The sequence below is a fragment of the Cupressus sempervirens genome, chromosome 1 (assembly GCF_028749045.1).
Source record: "Cupressus sempervirens isolate cs-2001-9-10 chromosome 1, ASM2874904v1, whole genome shotgun sequence".
NCBI classification, from domain to species: domain Eukaryota; kingdom Viridiplantae; phylum Streptophyta; class Pinopsida; order Cupressales; family Cupressaceae; genus Cupressus; species Cupressus sempervirens.
This window is the reverse complement of record NC_143118.1, coordinates 305,179,794-305,202,655: the sequence shown is the minus strand read 5'-3', so window position 1 is coordinate 305,202,655 and position 22,862 is coordinate 305,179,794. Positions and strand designations below refer to the sequence as shown.

The 22,862-nt window shown below is 34.3% G+C and overlaps 1 protein-coding gene and 1 pseudogene across 3 annotated transcripts in view; one reads left to right on the top strand and one right to left on the bottom strand.

Moving 5' to 3' along the window:
- Window positions 1–22,862, top strand: part of LOC149577322 (uncharacterized) — an 82,742-nt gene that overhangs the window by 17,656 nt on the left and 42,224 nt on the right. The window lies entirely within an intron of this gene.
- On the bottom strand, window positions 14,611–22,563 carry LOC149577323 (V-type proton ATPase 16 kDa proteolipid subunit pseudogene; annotated as a pseudogene). Its single transcript, XR_016363194.1, has one exon. The product of XR_016363194.1 is annotated as a V-type proton ATPase 16 kDa proteolipid subunit pseudogene (transcript).

Below are 22,862 nucleotides of genomic sequence, written 5' to 3'. Positions count from 1 at the left end.
ATATATATATATATATATATAAGTTTAATTATAATATATTTTATATAATATTAGGCATATACATATTGAAATAATAATAATATAATATATAACAACTATTTTACTATACAATAATAAAATAGTAATTGATATTATATATATAGTAAGCATATAATTTATGAGTTATTACATACTCTTTAATATGTCAAAATTGAAGTGTGTGATAAATTAAAATTAATAATATTATATAAAATAATAACCTTATATTATTTTATATATAATATATGAAAAGACACATCTTTTCCCTTGATTTTGTATATAAGAGAAGTATTATCACGGGAAAATGGGGAGTAAAAAAGGATTTTTTTGGAAGTCGGGAATATAAATTTAAGGAAAATAAGGAATGTCCCAATAAGGGTCATTACACCTATTTACCGACCTCTTCTTGTTCTTTTATATCTTGTGATATTGCTATCAGGATTTAACTATGTGATTTTGAGTCAAACTCATTGACCCATGTTTCATGAGTGGTAATTCAACAGGAATCCATCTCTCATGAGAATAAATGGAACACTTAGCACTCATTGGATTTACGTGATGCTCACAGGGGTGAAGCACCGGGACTTCCCTGGAGGTCACCCATCCTAGTACTACTCTAGCTTGAGCGCGCTTAACTACATAGTTTCCTCCATGGTTAAACCCAAAGCTTGCAACCCCATTTGCAAAACCTTCACCAAGTGTTGTGCCTTATGAACCATTCATTAGAAAGCCCCTTAAGCCCATTCTCCTACTTATCTTTTATATCTTGCTATTTGTGCGTTAGACATCCCCTTTCCATCTTTGTTTTTGCACATTCCCATTTCTTTGCCACAAGGGCCCATAAAATGAAGGTTGACTCGAGAGTATGAACTATTGGATGGTTTTTTTTTTTTATCACATACATTACACTTCCAAAGATATGAGCCACCTCCTAAAACTTGTGATATTCTTGTGGTATTATACATCAAATGTGAATCTATCGGCTCCATGCCCTCCCACTGAACTTTGACTACCGCTGGTGGCCATTCTTGCACAATACAATCTAATTTATTGCTATTGTAAGAAATTAAATAAATTTAAATTAGAAAAAAAACTATGAGCACCAACTATACAAGTGCAAATAAAAGACTCAAAAATATCAAAATAGTTAGCTAAACTTTGTATCTTTATTTCCTAAAAAAATGAAAAGAAAACTTGAAAAATTTCTTCCCAAACTTGAAAAAATCATCAAAATCTCAAAAAAAATCATTAAAGGACTAAAAAATGGGATCAATTAAATGCCTACTTTAGATGCTTAGATCTCCTTTGTGAAAGCTATATCTGACACCCCACAAATGATCCTCTTTAAAAGTATTCACCTTGCCTTCAATGCCAAGAGACCAAATGAGAAGAGAGCCTAGTTGCAAACAAAATTAGATGAAAAAATAATGAATGGCTTCTATTAGGGCTTTTATTAAAAGAAGGAATGAAGACTCCTTTGGCATACTTGGATATTGGTTTTGTTTTCAGATTTCTTCTCTTAGTTGAAGACAGACTCCAAAAAATAGTCTAATCTAATTTTTTAACACTCAAAAAGCATAACCAGGTTTTGATTTTGAATTCCTAGTTGCTAGCAGGAAGTAGATAACCTGGTTTTGAGAAAAATTTAGAAGTCTGGTATTCTAATTCTATTTTGCCAATTTTGAAACAACACAAATTTTTTTGAATCTGAATTATAGAAAGCCAATTGCCGTCATCTTCCACGAACCAAACGGACTTGGGGCCCGTTTGGTTGCTGGAATATAATTTAAGAATTGGCATCCAGAATGCTGAATTTGGGATTTTGGAACTTGAAATCCAGATTATAGTTTTGAGAATTTGGTTTAGGACCGTTTGGTTCACCAAGAATTCATTTATGAGAATACACATTTCTTCCGTTTGGTTGCACATTTGTAGAATTGGATCACCAACCAGAATAAGCATTATTTATTTATTTTATTTTTTAAGATGAATGAAATGAGTTTTTAATATATTTTATTTAAATGTTAGATCTTTATTAGCCATTACAAATTGATTCAGCAAACATTTGTATGACACATTGTTTTGTCATGACATATATAGACACTCATTATATGATAAATTTATGTAAAGAAAAGAAAAGAAAAGAATTAATATTCAAACTAAAATTCTAATTTTCACAGCCTTCTACTAGCCATAATGAATTGATTTAGGAAACAACTGTATGGCATATTATTTTGTCATAGACATTCATTATAAAATGAAATAAATTTATGATCAAAGAAAAGAAAATAAACAACTTTTCCATTATTGGTTTGTACACAATAGTGAATTGCTTAAGATACTGATGTTTTTCCATAAATTGCACTGGGACATGTTTACATAATCACAAAATCAAGAAATGGAATCATATTCTTCATTTTATTTGTAACAAAAGTGATATTCCTGTCTACTGCTATTTGCCGCATGCATTGATAGATCTTGGATTCAAATGTGCAGAGTCATTTTTTTTTTCAAAATACACTTTTAAAAAATATATCTGTTTCTAAAGCACAACAAGCTTACAGAAATTTGGAGCGAGAACAACTTAATCATTTGAAAAGGATACTTTGCAATGGGAATAAATGAATCATTTCCCTCAAAAAAAATTTATTTACACTATTCAGTGCTATATGTTCATTCTCAGTCCATACCTGCAGATGCAACAATGAGCAGAGAAGATATGTGCAGAGGCGGCAATGTTGAAAAATCCTGTGTTGCAAAATGAGCTGTCAAATGAGCGGATGTGAAAAAATGTTTTTGTTTCAATAATTTGTAATACTCATTTTTTGAAAAATGGAATTAAAACTGGTATTTGGACAATTCCAGCTATTTAGAAGAATACTGAATCCTGGTTTTGGGTGGCAAATAAGGATACCGGATTCTACCTTTTTTCTAATTCCCATTCTCATTTGGCGGACCGAAACAGTGGATTTGAAAATTTTAAGAATTCCGTATTTTAATTCCTAATCTAATCCATGATGCAAACGGGCCCTAATCTTACACATAAAAATGTATCTTTCCACTCATCTTCTGAGTGAAACAAACGGTACAAATAAATCTCAAAAATAGGAATGAAGATTTGCTAAACCTTGATTTGGCTAAATCAAGATTTGTAAAAGTCTCAATTTCCACATTTCCAAAGAATCGAAAGCTCAGCTTGAGACAGTTCGAGGACAAAAACCCTCTACTCAGGAGATGGTGGATGGAAACCCATTGTCGGTGTAGATGTCATACAAGGTGTTTCACTTGTGCTTGAACTTTTATTTCTTATACTCCAATCTGATTGTTACTTTTTGTATGTACAATTGGAGCTCATTGTTAATTTATTGGAGATTTGATTGTAATATCCATTTTGGAAATTCATATTGTCAGTAGTTATTATACATGTACTGCTGGGAATTGAAATGAAACAATATTTCTAAGACTATCATTTGCTGAAACTTATTGCATGAATTAGCTGTTTACATTCCTGAAAGTTATGTGTGAGAAACGTTGGGAGAATATCATTCCGGGACGTTACAATGGTATTAGAGCTTGGATCCTGCAAGCCTGTGGGTTGTATTCACTTGCATTTATGGACTTTTTTTGAAGACAAATTTCAGAAATAAAGGTGTTTGCATAATTGTGGCCTAAGTCACAAGGTTTGCCGAATTTTTGGCTTCAAGTTCGAAATTCGGCGAACCTTAAAAAACTAAAAAATAAAGTTAAAAGTTCGCTATAAGTTCGTACGGCAGAAAAAATTTCGTCGTTTTGTGGAAACTATAATTTATTGGTCGCCGTTTAAGGGTTTGGCCAAAAGTATTATAAAAAACCCGAGCCCTTCACTAGGAATGCATCAGTGGACGATGACCTGTTTCTCCACTTAGCGCATGAAGCAAAATAAATTGTTTTTACTGTTCCAGCGTTTGAAGCAGGAGTCATTATAGAAACTGGTTGGACGCTGGTTGGATGCGCATTCAAAGATCACGCTGGTTTAGCGTCTGGTCGACCTCCTGTCGCCGACCTCCTTGCATCCGACCTCCTCCTTGCATTCGACCTCTTGCCGCCGACGACCTTGCATCCGACCTCTTGCTGCCGACGGATACCAGGTAGGTTTCCTTCACTTTCTTCCTGGCTTTCTTTCATTCCCTTTGGCGCCTGCGATTTTTTTCATTGTTTCAGTTTAGGTTTTTTATTGTTCAATGTTTATAAATTATAGTTACACAACTTATACTGTTTAATATTATAATATAAATTATTGTTCATTTAGGTTTTTTATTGTTCAATGTTTATAAATTATAGTTATAAAACTTAAACTGTTTAATATTATAATATAAATTATTGTTCAATGTTTATAGTTATATTGTTTAATATTTTAATATTGTTTTATATTATAGTTTTATTTTTTTAAAATTTTGTAAACTCAAAACAAATAATAAATTAAATTATTAAATTAATAAATATAATATTTTAATATAAATATTTATATTAAATAATAAGATTTTAACACTAAAATAGTAATAGATTTATATTCTAATAATAATGTTTATAAAAAGTAGTAATATTTTATTTTATATTAAATTATATCATGAATTAATGTTTAAATATCATATTTATTTTTGTCAAGTTTTTATATTTTATTTTATAATTATTTAGTTTTGTATGCAATATTTGTTTTAGGTAAACTACAAAATAATTACACTATCTTTATTTATTATTAATATTACTAATTAATTTATAATATATTATTTTATTAATTGTTTTCTATTTTTATATGAAAAAACTAATGTATATAAATAATATAAACATAGAAAATCTATTATGCTTTTATTCGATATTTTAAATCATATAGTTTAAGGGTTTTATTTTGTTAAATTTAGTGATCTTACTTTGTTTTAACGTCACATATACTTTAATTTAATAATATTTTTTATATTGTATGCCCTTAATGAAATTTGGTATTTATTTATGTTTCATTATAGAGTTCAAAATAATTATTTTTTATATTTCCTTTTAATATATTAAAAAAATATTGAATGATTTGAAATAAAAGTATTAATTCTTTCTTTTGTATCATGCAGGTTGTAATTGAATGGCTCCCAAAAAATCGAAGTCTGAAGTATGGAAATATGTGACAAAAGATGGTGCCAAACTCTATTGTACGAATTGTAAGAAAGATTTTACAGGAAGTCTAACAAGGGCAAGAGATCACTTACTTGGTATTAGTGGGGGCACAGGAGGAGGGGTTAAAGCATGTCCAAATGTGACTAATGAAATGGTAGCTGATATAGAAAGAGAACTAACCCATTTGGGGGAAGCTGACCACATAAACATGCAAAAAAAACAAAGAATTCAAGAGGATATATCTAGGTTCACATCTGTGTCATCTTCTAGTGTGCTCAAGTCTACAGGCGCAGGAAAACAAAGTGGAACATTAAACAACTTTTGGAAACCAATAGAGAGACAAGAGGTGGATGATGCATGAGGTGATTATTTTTTTACAAGTGCTACTCCATTCAATTCGGCAAGGAATCCTCATTTCCGTAATGCAGTTGCGAAAACAGCAGAGTTTGGCAAAGGTTATACATCTCCATCTTCAGAGGCTCTCAGAACAACTCTTCTAGAGAGGTCCAAAGGCAGAGTGACAGGAAAGTTAACTGTGGTTAAAGACACTTGGAAGGCAACTGGTTGCACTATATTGAGTGATGGGTGGTCAGATATATGTCAGAGGCCTTTGATTAATGTTTTAGTGGCTTCCCCTGAAGGAGTTGTGTTCTTGAAAGTGATTGACACGATCAATCAAAAGAAAACTTCAGAGTATATTTTCCAGATATTAGACGAAGCCATTATTGAAGTAGGGGTGGAAAATGTGGTTCAGGTGGTTACTGATAGTGTAGCGAATTGTGTGGGAGCCGGGAAGCTGATTGTAGAGAAGTACCCACAGATTTATTGGAGCCCATGTGCAGCCCATTGTTTGGATTTGTTGCTTCATGACTTGGCCAAGTTCCCATGGATACATGAAGCAATTTATAGAGGGAGATCAGTTGCAAATTTCATTAGAAACCATCGTCTCACCTTGAGTCTTTACATGAAACATGCATCGAGAGAGTTGTTGAGGCCTTGTGACACAAGGTTTGCTTCATTCTATATCACATTGAGGAGGGTACTTGAAGAAAAGGCAGCTTTGAGATCTGTGATTTGTTCTAATGAGTGGGAAGGTTCAGCACTTTCTAAAAGTGCTAAGGGGAAGAACATAGAGCAAATCATTTTAAACAACAATTTTTGGGAAAGTGGATCAAAGGTTTTGAACATATGTGGTCCAATTGTTGAGGTTCTTCGTATGGTGGATGGTGACGCTCCTTGCCTTGGCATGCTTTATGAAAGTATGGACCGTTGTAAAGAATCCATTCAGAGAGCATTGAAGAATGTGGAAGCAGACTACATGGAGATATGGGAGGCAGTTGATTTCAGGTGGAAAATAATGCACACACCTCTACATGCAGCAGCTTGCTATTTGGAGCCCAAGTTATTTCGTATTGATAGACAAAGTGATAGTGAAATTATGGTAGGGCTTTATGATGCCATTAGCAAGTATGAGCCGGATCAAAACACTGCAGCTTTGATCAGGGACCAATGTTGGAGATACAAGAAAGCAGAAGGGATGTTTGGAATGCAAGCAGCACAATATGACATGGCACGAGCTGAGGTAACTGGGTCTAGATGGTGGATGAGCTATGGGGCACAAACTCTTGAACTACAGCGCTTTGCTATTAGAGTATTGAGTCAGGGAGCAAGTTCATCAGCATGTGAGAGGAATTGGAGTTGTTTTGACCACATTCATTCTAAAAAGAGGAACAAGCTGCTGTCCGGAAAGTTGGGAGATCTTGTCTATGTTCGTAGCAATTTGAAATTGCTCATGAACCAATCAGCAAAGGACTCCACATCTTCCTCACAAAAAGGAATTTTAGAAGACATGGCAATTGGACCTCTAGAGGAACCAGACTTCTTGGATGATGAGCTTAGTAGTGACACTGATGATGATTCTAGAGTAGATCAGCCAAGTGCTCTTGATAACCTGGAGCTTTTTTGAAGTTTAATAGTATTGACTTTTGACTATAATATTTTGACAAGAACTATCTTCGTACTTTTGCTAATTTTGAACTATTTGAAGTTCTAAACTTTGAAGTATAAAACGCTGATCTATCTTTTGGATAGTAAAAGAACTTTGTAATCATGATTTCACATGTTTCTTATGGGTTATATCTTATAAATGTGATATCTTTTGTTGTAATGATTTCAAATCTATTTTGTAATCTCAAACTATTCTGATATTATATTGGATATATTGTTAGACATGAAGAGATGTTTTCTATTGTAGTTATGAATTGAAAGTTCCTTGCATTAAACTCAAACATATAATAATAATGATAAATAACATATTTTTTGGAGAATTACATGAGGCGAATTTAATGTCGAATTTTTTTCGAGTTTTTTGACTTGTCGAACTTCATCCAAACTTCATCCTTGTCGAACTCGAACTCAAACTCGAACCTTGTGACTTAGATTGTGGCATATTATAGGAATATCTTATTTTAAAAAAAGGGTTCTTATATTCCGGAAACTATAAGTTTGACGGAAAATTAAATTTTGTGTCAAGATTGAAAATATGACCAGTCTTCTAATATGCTGCTGCGAAACTTTATAATATTTTTTGAAATATTTTTGGGGCTTCCATGTCATATGATTATTATTGGGGTTTTGCTATTGTAGACTGGAGCTATATGAAAATTAAATTTTAATAGAAAGGTGGGTGGAGTTAATGCAATCATATTTTTAAGCCATTGAAAATTATACTTCAGGTGATATCTTTGTGAGCATTCATGGAGGGATAGAAAGATATGTCATTCAGACTTTGGTTTGAAATATAATTGTGGGTCTGCATTCTGAGGCACAAATTTAATATTATTGTGTTGGGGTTTCTGTGGGCTTGTTTCAATCTATTTGGATACAATTGCTGATGATTTTACAAGAATGGTGGGCCATTATTGCAAGACATTTTGGAAGCAATTGTTTGGGAAATGTTAAAGAGACAACTATTGTGTGATTAAAATCTCAATAAAGAGCCGAAATAAAAATTATCGGCTATTCTTTGGTTGGTTGTGGTTAATGGGAAAAAAAGGTTTGAGTATTTAATAGGAAAGAGAAAAAGCTTAGAGATATCAAATAATGTTCAACTATCAAAATAAATGATGAATGCCATGGATATTTCATGTTGACTGGATTGGAAGGGAGAAAAATGTTATATTAATATAAGCGGCACTTTTTAAATTTTTGCAAGGCTATTAAGCATAACTTATCCTCATAATCATGGAGGCTGATGATATAATTGGGAAATATTATTGCCATAAGCTCTACCTGAAGCCGTGAATTAGAGTATACATTAGATAGTTTCTTTAGCAAAATTTAATCATTTCTGAGTTGGTTTGATACCTGAAAGTTGGAGTTTGCAAGACGGCTGTTTTGCCCATAGCATGAATGTTTTACAGAAAGTAATAGAGTCCTAGAGACAGGTGTGAATGAAGCTTGTTGCCAGTACTTGCATGAGCCAAAGTCTGCATAAGTCTATGTTGGCCTGATTCACTATTGGCGTGTTAATTTTTATTGGCTAAGGTTTGATGTAATATTGATGTGCTGTGATTATGTTCATTTCTTGCATGGAGAAAATACACTGAAGTAATGCTGTGCGGCGATATTAAACAAATTGAAGACTATAGTTGTGGTCTCTTGGTCCTTGATGACAAATCTTTTGTGCTTGTCCTAAAATTGGGAGCCTGTGGATTATTATTGATGAAGGAACAGTGTGCCTAGAGTATTTCATAACAGGAGTAAATGATTAAAGGGAAACCCTAAGGAATAACCTAGACTTATAGGCTATGTATTGGGCCTTCTCTGCTGCTGACGTGAATAGAATCTCGTTGGAGTCGTGCTGAGTTGGTTTGCAAAGCAGTGTTTGGCAATAGCTTCAGCAGTGCAAGCTTTGAGCATTGAATCTATTTAGTTGGGACTCACCGAACATATGGTAGCAGTTATGTCTATTTTCTGGGGTAAAATATATCTCTGCATACTTCCAATACACTGAATCTATCGGGTATGTGACTAGAAATATCTCTCAGTGTTAATTGTTATTACTAGTATCGTGACTAAGCCTGTCTATACATGTATGTCATTGGAAGTCAGAGTAAATAATCCCTTGGAATTTAACTTTTGGTAAAGGTTGGTGTATAGGTTGCTTCTATTTTGTCTGCTGTGATTACAAGAATGAGGTCAGAAATATTCATTAGCAGTCTGTAAACAATCAGACATGTCTTTCAATTTATGATGATACTTATATCATGTAAAAACTTGGCTATTTGGCCATTAAATTAAATGGAGTTGATTATTTAAAGTGAGTCTACTCGGTGTTTGAATTTGGATTGAAATACTACTGGCAATTACTTTTTCTGCATTGAAATTTATCTGCAAACATCAGAAAATTAGTAAACAGACCATGTGTACAATCTGTTTGACAAATTGCCAAGTTCTCCAAACTGAAAATCTGGGTCAGAACAAGCTGGAAACATTACAGTAAAACTGAAAGCTCAGAGAATTAGATCAGAAAATTCAACGATCAGAGTAAAAACAAACTGAAGATTTTAAACCATCTTGTCAGTGTTTTGATTCAGTAATTGTATAATAGCTGTTTGACAAATACCAAGATAGCCTAGTGGATACCAATTAGTGAAAATTTAGACAATGCAAAATCTGAAAAGAAAGGTGTTCTCAAAGGAATATAATAACACAATCAATGGTGAACAAATAAGAGACTTGCTGAAGGCGGCAACACCCTATCAAAGGGATATTACAGCTAATTGTGGACAACCTATGTGGGGCTACATGATATCAAGGGCCCTACCTTTGAGAAGAAGGTGAAGAATTTAGAGCTTATGAAAAAAACCAGATTTATTTTTGGTTGTGAAAAAACGATTCTACAATTGTTTCAATGTCTGTTGAGAGAGATTACAAAACATCATCACACCATGTGAAAGCTTGCTTAAAAATAATCATGTCTTTAATCCTAGATGAGGATGACGATGCATGCGAACCATAGTAACATGGGGACACATCCCCTTCCCAAAAAAAGCCCCAACTTCTTTGAGATGGGGATGCACGGGGGACGGGGGGATGCCGTTCCAAGGTCTCCAGCAGTGCCACCAGTTCGCTGCAGTTCTAGCGGAGATGGGGGGACGTCTTAGTGTCCCTTGAGAGGGAACAGGAATGGGTCCCTCAACCCCTCTGAGGGATGACTGAGCATCCCCTGTCCAACCAAAAAAAAAAAAACATTTTTTAATATTCTATTGTTCGTATTGAATATCATATCATGCTGCTCAATGTAATCACCTTTATGATGAGATACTCGTACTTTTGATATATATGACTGTTATTATTTAATATTTATATAATAGAAGTTAGCTCTCTTCCATTGCTGATTTGAGTATTTTAAATTTTAATATCTAATGTTCAATGTTCCCCTTTCATGTTCAATATTCAATGTTCAATGTTCAAGTATTTAAATTTTAGTAAATTAGTAGTTTACATCTTTATGTCTTATATTGTTATACGTCTTTTCTTAAGTAGCATTTTAAGTACCACATGTATAGTATATAGTATATACACCCCCTTTCCCCCTCCTGTCCCTGTTGCTGTCCCCAAATTGAGGCCCCTCTGTCCCCTTACTCAGAAACTCATCCCAACGTCCCCCCATCCCCCAGGGCTGTGCAACTGTGATGCAAACAAGCACAATCAGATTTGCTAGCATTTTGGAGAGGGGAAGATAAAATGTCACCTATGACTTATGAACTCATATAAGAATAAATTGAGCATAAAATTGAAAGGTTTCAGGGTCACATGACAGACAGTGAGCTGATAGCAGTGGGCATACAAATTTCAGGATCTTTGGAAATGAGGAAAACCATATGAGAAAAGAACATATTTGTTTTACTTATCATGAGTTTTGGACACCTAATCATCATTTTGGAGTCAATAAAGAAGAACTAATGCAGCCAAACATTGGTAAGGACATAGAAGCATACTTAAGTGAAAATTTGATTCATGGGGCACAAGCTAAAATAATACACTTGAAGGCAAACAAGATGTTCTTCCAACCAGGTGAGGATGATATTATGGAAGAACCCATTGCTATGGATGAGAGGTCTCCTAAAATTTTAATTGATAATTTGCTGATCACTATTGGTAAAACTAGTGAAGAGGAGAACTGCTTTGAAGAATCCATATATGAACATGATGCTATCTCATCAGTACTTCATGAGGAGTGCATTACACCAGCTCTAGAAACAATTACGTGTGATGATGATATTGCTTCCATAGTTAGGAACTAATCAAAAAATTGGATTTGTGACAATCCATATTCCCTAAATGGATTTGAACAAAAACCTTTATCGCTGCAAGTTTTGATGGACAGGATTAGTTACGAAAGAGAAGCTTCTACAAGTGTTAACAAGGGCAGATGATTCTCACAAATTCATTGAAGATCTTATGTGGCAAAATCAAATTGATGAAAGACAATAGGGCTCTTCATGTGGAGTCACTAGTACACAATTACAAACAATCAAAGAAGATGTGAAAGGATGAAATCAGATTACTTGCTGTTAAGAATATAACCTAGATAAACCTACAGGTCTGATGGTACAGACCGTACCTGCTCTTCTATACATATATTCCTAATGAATGGCATTCAATTTAATATATAGTCTCTAAAGGTGCCGTCGATTTCTAGACAAATTCCTTATTTGGTTCTTGGTTAACTTAGTCATAACTAATTTGTTTACTAAGATTGCCGGCTTAGGGATAACAATTTGTTTGTTAATGCCAAGGGTTATGTCCCTTGAGGGACATACTCTCTAGATAGGATATATGTACGGGTTGTGAATGCAGTTTGGATGACACACATACATAGCAGTCTGATCTTCCAAGCATTCTACTTCCTTTGAATTACATACCAGAGATATTATTAATCATCTAGGATCAAATATAGAGGACTGGACCTGCAGTAAACATTAGTAATATCTGCCTCAATCAAATCTGAGTATACATATTGTTTAAAAGATCATTCTCAGCAATTCGAAACTGAACTATAAGTCTGATTCAAGAATAAAAGAATTTGCAGAAATTTACATGGTATCAAAGCCAAGTTATCAGATCTAGGGCTCTGCAAAATTTCAATAATCAGACCTCATATATATTCAGTAGTTTTCTCCCATTTTTCAATGGCATATACACTCAGACCCTAGGACAGATTCGATGGGAAGGAAAACTTTGAAGCCTGGAAATTTAGAATCTTAATGATTTTTGAAGAGAACAATGTTAAACAATTTGTTGATGGAGCATCCAAACAGCCCCTAGTTGAACCTCACAAATCCATATGGACCAATGGAAATAGAAAAGCCATTCAAATCATCTTGGATGGAGTTAAAAATGATATCGTACCTATGCTTACGAAACACCAAACTGCCTATGATATGATGAATGCATTACAGAATGCATATGAAGTAAACAATGCAACTAGGGTTCTTGCACTAAAAAGACAACTGAATCACATCTAGATAAAGAAAGGAGAATTGATAAACTCTTATTTCCTAAGAGTTGCCGGCATTAGAGATGAATTATCAAGCATAGGAACCATTATTAATGACATCGAACTAACGCTCATGGCCATAGATGGATTGCCAGAATCATGGGAAACATTTGCACAAGGAATAAGTGCTAGAGATTAGCTTCCGGACTTTAATAGATTCAAGAATGATTGTCTTCAAGAAGAGTCTAGAAAACTAAAGAAAGGAGGAAAACCAAAAGTAGAAGATGAAGAACTTCACGTTCTTAATGCAAAAACCAAAAGTAGAAGATGAAGAACTTCACGTTCTTAATGCAAACTCCTATAAAGGCAAGAAAAAACACTTCAAGAAGAAAAGGGGAAATCAAAAGAATGGAAAGCTAAAGAAAGATCTAACAAAAATAAAGTGTTTTAAATGTGAAAAATTTGGACACTATAGATCTAATTGTTCGGAAAATTCCAAACAATAGGCAAATTGTACAAATGTCATTAGAGAAGAAGAGACTTATGATCCTGAGAACCGTGTTTTGTATTCCTCTCTATCAAATGAAATCTAAAATAAACCATGGGTAATTGATAGTGGATCTTCTAGACATATAACGAGATACAAAGAAACTCTAGATTACTTATCAGAGAAAGTTAACGGTGAGGTTACTATTGGTGATAACTCTGCACACTCAGTTGAAGGAATTGGTAGCTGCACTTTGAAACTAAAAACAGGAAATACTCTTCTTCTTAAAGGTGTACTCTACGTATCAGGGATTAAAAGAAACCTAATCTCAATTACAACACTTGAAGATGATGGACACAATGTTGCATTCGTGGATGGCAAAGTATTAACTTGGGCTAAGAACTCTTCCATCATTAAAGCTAAATTAATTGGTCAAAGAAAGGGATATTTGTATGAATTGAATACAGAACCCAGTTGATCCATTCAAGCCCTAGTTCATGAAGTTGAAGATTCAAACGAAATATGGAACAAAAGATTAAGGCATTTAAACTTTAAAGCCTTATCAACTATGGAAAAGATGGTTACCGGATTACCAAAATTAAATAAAGATCACCATAGTATTTGCAAAAGGTGTGCTCTGGGTAAAAGTACTAGAAATCCCTTTCATGATAGTACTAGGAAAACAAATAATGTACTAGAATTAATTCATTCAGATTTATGTGGACCTATGTTCATTTCCTCTCTTGGAGGATTTTGGTATTATATCTTGTTCATAGATGACTTCTCTAGGAAAACATGGATTAATTTTTTAAAATGCAAGGAATTAGAAGAAATCGTACAAAGATTTAAAGAATTCAAAGCATTAACTGAAATTTTTTCAGGACATAAAATTAAAACCCTTAGAATAGATAATGGAGGAGAATATACCTCAGACTTGTTTAAAAGGTTTTGTAAAGAATCAGGGATCAAGAGAGAGTGCACTGTTCCGTATATCCCAGAACAAAACGGGGTTGCTGAAAGAAAGAATAGGACAATTATAGAAGCCGCTAGGGCTATGATTTTTGACCAAAATCTAGAATACTATCTTTGGCAGAAGCCTCTTGTACTGCTGTATATATTCAAAACAGAAGTCCTGACTCCTATCTTAAAGATAAAACCCCTGAAGAAGTATTTACTAAAGTAAAACCCAATATAAGTCATCGCAAAATTTTTGAATGTCCTGATACATTCATGTTCCAAAAGAAAAGAGAACCAAATTAGAACCATCTGGGAGGAAAGGTATCTTTGTAGGCTATAGTGAAACTTCTAAAGCATATGTAATTTTCATACCTAGACATAAAACTATTGAACTTAGCAGAGATGTAATCTTTGAGGAAGATTTTGCATTCAAAAGAGCCATAAGTTCCAATGAACCGTCTCCTTTATCAATTCTAAAAGAATTAGTGAATCTGAATCCTAGAGGGAGAACCTAGAAGAGGTCGAAGATGAAAATATGAACTTTGAGGAAAATTTAAAGAAAAGATCACTTTGGGCCATAAAAATAGTTGAAGCAGCTCAAGACTTTGCTGCACCTTTAGGATCAGTCGGAGAAAGTAAAGGACCTAAAAGATTCCCTGGTTATACAACAAATATGATTGATTTATCCAAAATAGAGCTTACCAATCCTTTTGATGCTATTAAACATCCAGCCTGGAAAGAAGCTATGACAGAAGAATACCAATCAATTATGAAAAATGATGTTTGGGAAATAGTTCCAAGACCAAAAGGAAAATCTGTTGTTTCTTCCAAATGGATATTCAAAATAAAACATGCTGCTGATGGGAGTATTGAGAAATATAAAGCCAGATTTGTAGCCAGAGGTTTTTCTCAGAAAGAAGGGATTGATTATGAAGAACTCTTTACTCTTGTTGCCATATATACTTCCGTACGAACAATCTTAGCAATTGCCGCATCTAAGGGATGGAAGGTACATCAGATGGATGTAAAGATAACATTTCTAAATGGAAAGATTTCAGAAGAAGTTTATTTGGAGCAACCAAAAGGATTTGAAACCCATGATACTAATGCTTTTGTTTGCAGGCTCAAGAAAGCTCTTTATGGGCTTAAATAGGCTCCCAAGGCCTGGTATGAAAGGATTGATAAATATCTCATCGGCTTAGGATTCTCCAAGAATGAAGTCGATCCAAACTTATATTATAAAAGAGATAAAAATGATATGGTAATACAGATATTGTATGTTGATGATTTATTAATCACAGGTGATGATCATCTTATAGATCAGTGCAAGAAAGATCTAACTAGAGAATTCGAGATGAAAGACTTGGGGCTTCTCCATTACTTCCTAGGATTGGAAGTACGACAAAATTCTGATAGTATCATACTTAATCAAGGAAAGTACACTTCAGATATTTTGAAGAAATTTGGAATGTGGAATTGCAAGTCTATGTCTTCTCCAATGGAGACCAATTTGCATAAACTTAAAGAAGCAGCTGCTTAATCACCTCCAATAGATTCTACTCTCTACAAACAGATGATTGGGTCCCTTATATACCTAGTGAATACAAGACTTGATATTTGCTATGCTATTCATACCTTAAGTCAGTTTATATGTGAACCTAAGGAGATTCACCTAGTTGCTATTAAACACATTATGAGATACTCACAAGGCACTCTTAATTATGGACTCAAATATGAGAAAGTTGCTTTAGATTTGCATGGATTCACCGATTCAGATTGGGGTGGAAATGTTAAAGACAGGAAAAGCACTTCAGGATGTTGTTTTAGTTTAGGATTAGCTACGATTTCATGGATATGCGGAAAACAATCTTTAGTAGCTCAGAGCTCCACAGAAGCCGAATACATTGCAATAGCAATGGCCTCTCGAGAAGCAATATGGCTGAGGAAGTTACTTGTGGGATTATTTGGGCAAACCATGAATCCTACAATTATTCATTGTGATAATCAGAGTTCCATCAAGCTCTCAGTGAATCCAGTCTTCCATGATAGATCCAAGCATATTGAAATTCCTTACCATTATGTAAGAGATATGGTAGATAGGAATTCTGTAAAATTGGAATACATTTGTACTGCAGATCAGACAACAGACATATTCACTAAACCTCTATCTAGAGTAAAGATAGAACATTTCAGAAGGAGACTTGGTATGGTTGAGTTGTAATCCATTTGTACTCTTTTGATTATTAATAAAATAATTTTATTTTTTTTTCAAGCTATTGACTGTTAGGGGCTCCACCATGTGTAATCATTATTTAAAAAGCTGACGATCTTTGAAATAATGAATACTTGTGTAAATGGCATTATGAGAGATGATGATCTCTTAGATAATGTACTAAATAGTAGATTTTACTATAAGATTTAGATGAGTTTTAGATCGTATTCTGACACTGACATTGCTATGTTCATGGGTCACAAATTGGATAAAGGAAGAATCTTAGAATTCTCCAGGTTTATCCTGTATTCTGGTAGATCTCAAACTCGAGATCTCGTTGTGATATAGAAATACGAGTTTCTATGAGTCACAACATGTGTCTTATCACTAGCAGCAGTGATTTGTCATATCACAGATTTAGTAATATGACTTTGTATCATGTGTTCTATGATATCACATACTAAGAAGAGACAGACAGATATAGAGTATTAATTCTTGCTTAAACATCTATATTGATGGTGCTAGATATGATATCTCTTTGTAGGATTATCAGGTTAAGAGGGAGTGTTAAGAATATAACCTAGATAAACCTACAGGTCTGATGGTACAGATTGTACCTACTCTTCTATACATATATTCCTAATGAATGGCATTCAATTTAATATATATTGTCTCTAAAGGTGCTGGCTATTTCTAGATAAATACCTTATTTGGTTCTTGGTTAACTTAGTTAGTCATAACTAATTTGTTTACTAAGATCGCCGGCTTAGGGATAACAATTTGTTTGTTAATGCCAAGGGTTATTTCCCTTGAGGGACATACCCTCTAGATAGGATATATGTACGGGTTGTGAATGCAGTTTGGACGACACACATACACAGCAGTCTGATATTCCAAGCATTCTACTTCCTCCGAATTACATAGCAGAGATATTATTAATCATCTAGGATCGAATATAGAGGACTGGACCTGCAGTAAACATTAGTAATATCTGCCTCAATCAAATCTGAGTATACATATTGTTTAAAGGATCGTTCTCAGCAATTCGAAACTGAAATATAAGTCTGATTCAAGAACAAAAGAATTTGCAGAGCTTTACATTTGCAGCTCTCAATGGATAAGGAACTTGCTATCAAAATTGGGCAGGACAAGGAAAAGGAGGTTAATGATCCTTGCTTCCAACTTAGCATGACTCATTTCACTCTATACCGATCAGATAATCAGTTTGTTTCAACTGCAAGCAAAGATCAAGAAGTGGGCACAAGGGAGATGGAGATTAAACAAATAGTAGGGGGTGTTGATGAACTCTTGAGGGAAGAAAGGAGAGAAAATGTTATCAACAAACTTCATACTAAAGACATCCAAAATGTTGATGAATGGACTGAAAATTTCAACATAGAAACACCTTGCAGCCTTGTGATATCTCATGAAGAAGATTTAAATGATACGTCACCCCCTTTGATCGCTTGGGAAAAACATGCCTCAAGCCAAGAGGTGTCTAACCTTTTGATTTGGGATGGCAAAGGTATATCTTCTCACTCAAATGAAATTGTAGCTTTAACACATGGAAATGATTATGATCTGGGGTCTACAAGTGCTGGTAACCTTAGTACATAGTGGCCATAATATGTTTGTAAAAGAGTGTTGGAAATGAGTGAAGATGTGACACAAGGGAACCATTGGAATTCAGATTTTTACATCAACAGTCATATACCTTTACAATGCCATTTGATAAAGATGAACCTAGTGACACTAGCTCTGAAACTTTGTGTGATGGTGATTCTTTTGTTGATGGAGGTGAAAATTTGATTGGTAACACGTGGTGAAACATAGAGTTGTTCTCGGTGCATATTGGAGGCTTCTACAGTCCAACTAGAAATTTGACACCAAATTGTTATGATATGGCAGTCATCTATTTAATGATTGGTGATTTTATTTTTATGCCTACTTCAGTTATTAGTGCCTACTGTGATTGGCCTCACATTACATTTTCAATTTTGGATTGGTCTAGAGGAGTTACTCAGTTGCAGGGGCATTTGCATAGACACAACCATATGTTAGGTACTCACATGAGATAGATTTCTTCCATTTACATGAGAACAATGTCACCTTCAAAATCATTCTTAATAGTAGCATATTATATAGCAGTGATATTTGATGGCCTATTAAGTTGGTTCTCGTGCATATTAAAGGTGTGTTTGGCATCTATTGGGTGGATCACTCATTTAGATGGTTGTTACAGGAAGATGGTAGAATGATACACATCTATTTCTACTTTTAGGATTGGATGGATAGACCAATTTGGAATCCAGGAGTTGACAGGACGAATGCTTTGCACTTTGTGGATTATTATGAGTTACTACATAGATTGAGGTTTGGTGTAGTTACGATCAAAGTAATGCAATAGATAGGTTCAACTATGTTTGGTGCAATTATGAACCAAGTAACTTAAACATTGTTGAATCTATCTGTTGTGTCAGTCTGATCATAACTGTAGTTATGATCAGAGTAACGCAACAGATCAGAGTCACGTAATCTCACTCTGAAGTTGACTAGTCTCTCTCTCTCTAAATATGATCTTTGCTTTAAAAGTGCCACCAGTTTAGTATCAAGACAATAACGTTGCATAATCTCTCAACATCATATTGCACCCTACAACCAAGAGAGATTTATTACAACTCATAAGATCCTCTTATCATAGAGGTCAATGCAAAGATATATTCTCTTTCCAGTTAGATACAAAAATCATAGAATACTTATCCCTTTGAAGTCTGATCTCAACACAATATGAGCAAATAAGGTGAATAAGTGCAAATCAACATGCATATGATAATCATATAACTTGTTTGAATAAAATGTGTTACTCAATTAAGATGTTACCATAAAGGAAAATGACAATTGACATCTTCCGGATAAGATAAGATAAAATTATTAATGTCCAACAAAAGACCACAAAAGGTCTATGGGATTGAGAATTTACAACCAAACAATTTACAACAATAGGAGCACCAAACGGTGTTTGAGAAAAGCAAACAACAAGAAACAAGAAACAAGAAGAGAGAGGCCAAGGCAAAGACTAGGAGTCTTTCCTTGGCAAAAAGAAATCAGTCATAGAAGGATAAGACTGTGAGTAGAGAGGAGCCCTGGATTGTCTCTGTGAACTTGTGGAAGAGTGTCGTTGATGTAAAAAACTGCTGTGGGGCCTGATAGATCTGTAATGGCCAGTAGAACTGGTAAAACTAGACGGTCTTTTCATACCCCGTAAAGGAGATAAGGGTGTCAAAAAGGCAGTAATAAGCTGATTAGAATAACTTGCTAGTCTCATCACAGGCTTTCGTACAAAGTTAAGTCAGCATGCACATGATACAATCATAATTGATGACATCAAACATAAAAAAACTCTTATGTATGATTGTTCATACAACTGAACATCAACAACTTGCAAATGATATCATATAATAACATCTCACATAACATACCAAAGTCCCTTATTATCAATACTGATCTTTATGTTGATGCCAGCCTATAGCCCATTATTTCAATTAATATCTATACACATAGCGCAACACTGCATGACCCAACAATGAAGATGCACACAATATACACAAAAAACTTGCCAATAATCAATAGCCTCTACCCCTGAGAATCACAACATGAATATTATACTCATTTCAGCCTCTGTGAACAGATCAAGACGTTAGAATAGATCACATACAAAACAGATCATATAGATCAATCAAGAACTGTTTTAATCAATGCAATAATATTGTGAGAGTATCCTCCCTCTGAAGCTGGATCTACTTTTCTGAATTTTCTGTATCATAAATTAAGTCCCATGACTTTCCATGCCTCTGCATGGGCTCTCTTATCACCTCATTGATTCATTCTGGAAGCAAAAAGAAAATAGCTCACAAATCAAACTATTCGCGAAGAGATCAATGCAAAAAACATATACTATCGAGAATTTAAAATACTCATCTCTTTTCCTCAAGAAGAATCTTAGCAAATACAACAACTTCAATCAATATAGAGATTTGTAGAGACATTATAAGTTGATGCCAAATGTATTGCTGAGATGTGAAAACCATTATGTTTTCAGCGCACCATTTTCTCCCGTAAATAATCATGCACAGAATAACAGAGGAGAATGAAAAGATCCTATCACAATACAAATCACAAAGGGATAAGCAGAAGATGTCCAAACAAATACAAAAATTGATAGCTTTGTACGATACGTCAGGAGTTGGACCTGTTAAGTAACATGGATCGTGTTCTACAAATGTAATTACACTGCCATTGTTATAGGTGTGTTCCAAATGCAGATTTGAATCTCTTATAATTATGAGAGGAGGCATGTCTCTACAGTTAATCATCATTAGTTAATAACTAAATATTAAAAATAGGAACTAAATAAAATATTAACAATAGTGTTTATGTAACCCCACACACACACACACAAGTATAAATAAGAATATTTATCTAAATGATGATTTACCAACAACAATGTATCTCATGATTAAAGCAATCTGACAAAAGCACAAACTTGAGGAGACCAGAAAAGCAAAGGCCGATCTTCCTCATGCCACTGGACCTGAAAAAAATTGTATATACGCTGCTGTAAAAAGCTCGTTAATTTGATACTCATAAATTAAAAACTAGAAAATACAAACGCAAAAGTTAGCAGACACGATTCCCTTTATGAAAACAATCTCCACTCGACATGATAACAATGACCAAAACTTGGGTCGATAACTCCTGAACAAGAGCACTGCCATGAATAGAGATGTAAATCCCAAACGAAATCTGAAGTCAGAACAAGAACAATTATACGTTTTAGCAGTACTTTAACAAGACTCTGCTGTATGCTATACATGCCCTCCGAAATAACTGACAACAATGTCTTTTTGTGTTCGAGCATTCAAGATGTGAACATTGGCACATTCCTTTGGTACCTGACAACTGTTGGGATCTTACACAATGCCTCTGACCCAACGATACTAAATTCATGGTGACTGTTACACAGTGGTGATAAGAACTGCCACATTAACATTTTTACCAGGAGAAACGACGTTGAGGGATAAGCCAATATATGACCTGACTTGAAGATATTGACTCCAGTCACTGTTGCATTCAAAATTTTTACACCTGCTTTCTCATTTATTGCCTTCATAAAGATATTCGTCTCCCTTTCTCTAGCAACACCAACAATACCAATAGCCATGCTCGCAGAAAGACCTGAAAGGCCACATACCAAAAAGTGTGCATTGCCGACAAATAAATAATAAGACATGGCTTTAGGATTGATTCCTGTGCTAATGATGACAGCAATATTTAGGCCATAGATAGCTAGAACACAAGCCATAACAACTGGCACAATTGATTTCATGACAAGCTGTTTCCTTTTAACACCCATTGATGCAATACCAATGCCACTTTTTCTGTTCCATATGCAGCACCCATGCATAGAAACCTTGGCGATCAAAGCAGGCCTTATAGTAAAAAAACAAATTCAAGGAGAGACATGGAATATAACAAATCATGGAGCCCCAATTTTAATATGGTGGGTAAAGATACAAAAAAGACTCAACCTTGATCATTTCCCGGTAGAATGAAATGAAGGATTTTTCACACAGCTACAAAACAATAAACAATAAGCTTAAACATTCTTTTATTGCTGTTATTAACCTGGCTCTGTTACCATGTTAATGTTTTACCCCAGTAATAGAGATAAACAGCAATAAAAGAGCACAAACAATATACAAAACACTCAATACGTTTATCCTAGGAAAACCCTTCCACTGGAAGGGAAAAACCCAGCCACACCAGCAAAAAAATGTCTTTAATTGATCATAAAATATTTAAGTACTCGGCTTTCCACTTGATTGATTTACAATACACCAAGCAATCATATAAATAGATTGCATAAGACTCTTCATCTTTCACATGAAGGGTCTCTTTGAGTCTAAAAAATAAAACCCTTCATATTTCCACATATTCAACACTTCACATTTCCATACGCATGCCTCTTTGCATGATGTATGACACGTCTTTTTTGCATAATATTAACTTAAATATAATCACAGATATCTCTTGCAGCTGAAGATGACCATAACGGTCATAACAAACATATTTCTATCTCATAAAATCAGAGATGAAGATCTCTATCGCAGATACAAACTTCAACAACTACAAATTGAAACTAGACTTCTGTTCAATATATCTGACCTGGGAATATCTGTTGAGATTTACCTAAAAAGTTTTCACTTAAATAAATCTTAATTAGTAAGATGCAGATTTTCATTCACCAAACCCCTACGAGTGCAACCCTCTAGAAAATGTTGTTTTGAATTATAGAATCAAACCTTCATCAAATCCTCAAGTGATAGCTCAAAAGATGGCATCTTGCCAAGAGAAACACAATGGCAAAATATGCAGAAATTGATTCGATTCTCTGTGAGAGATGCAATTAAAAATGTGCTTTGGCCACATTGAAAAATCGCTTCAGGATTTTGTTAACAAGTTCCAGCACATTGTACCTG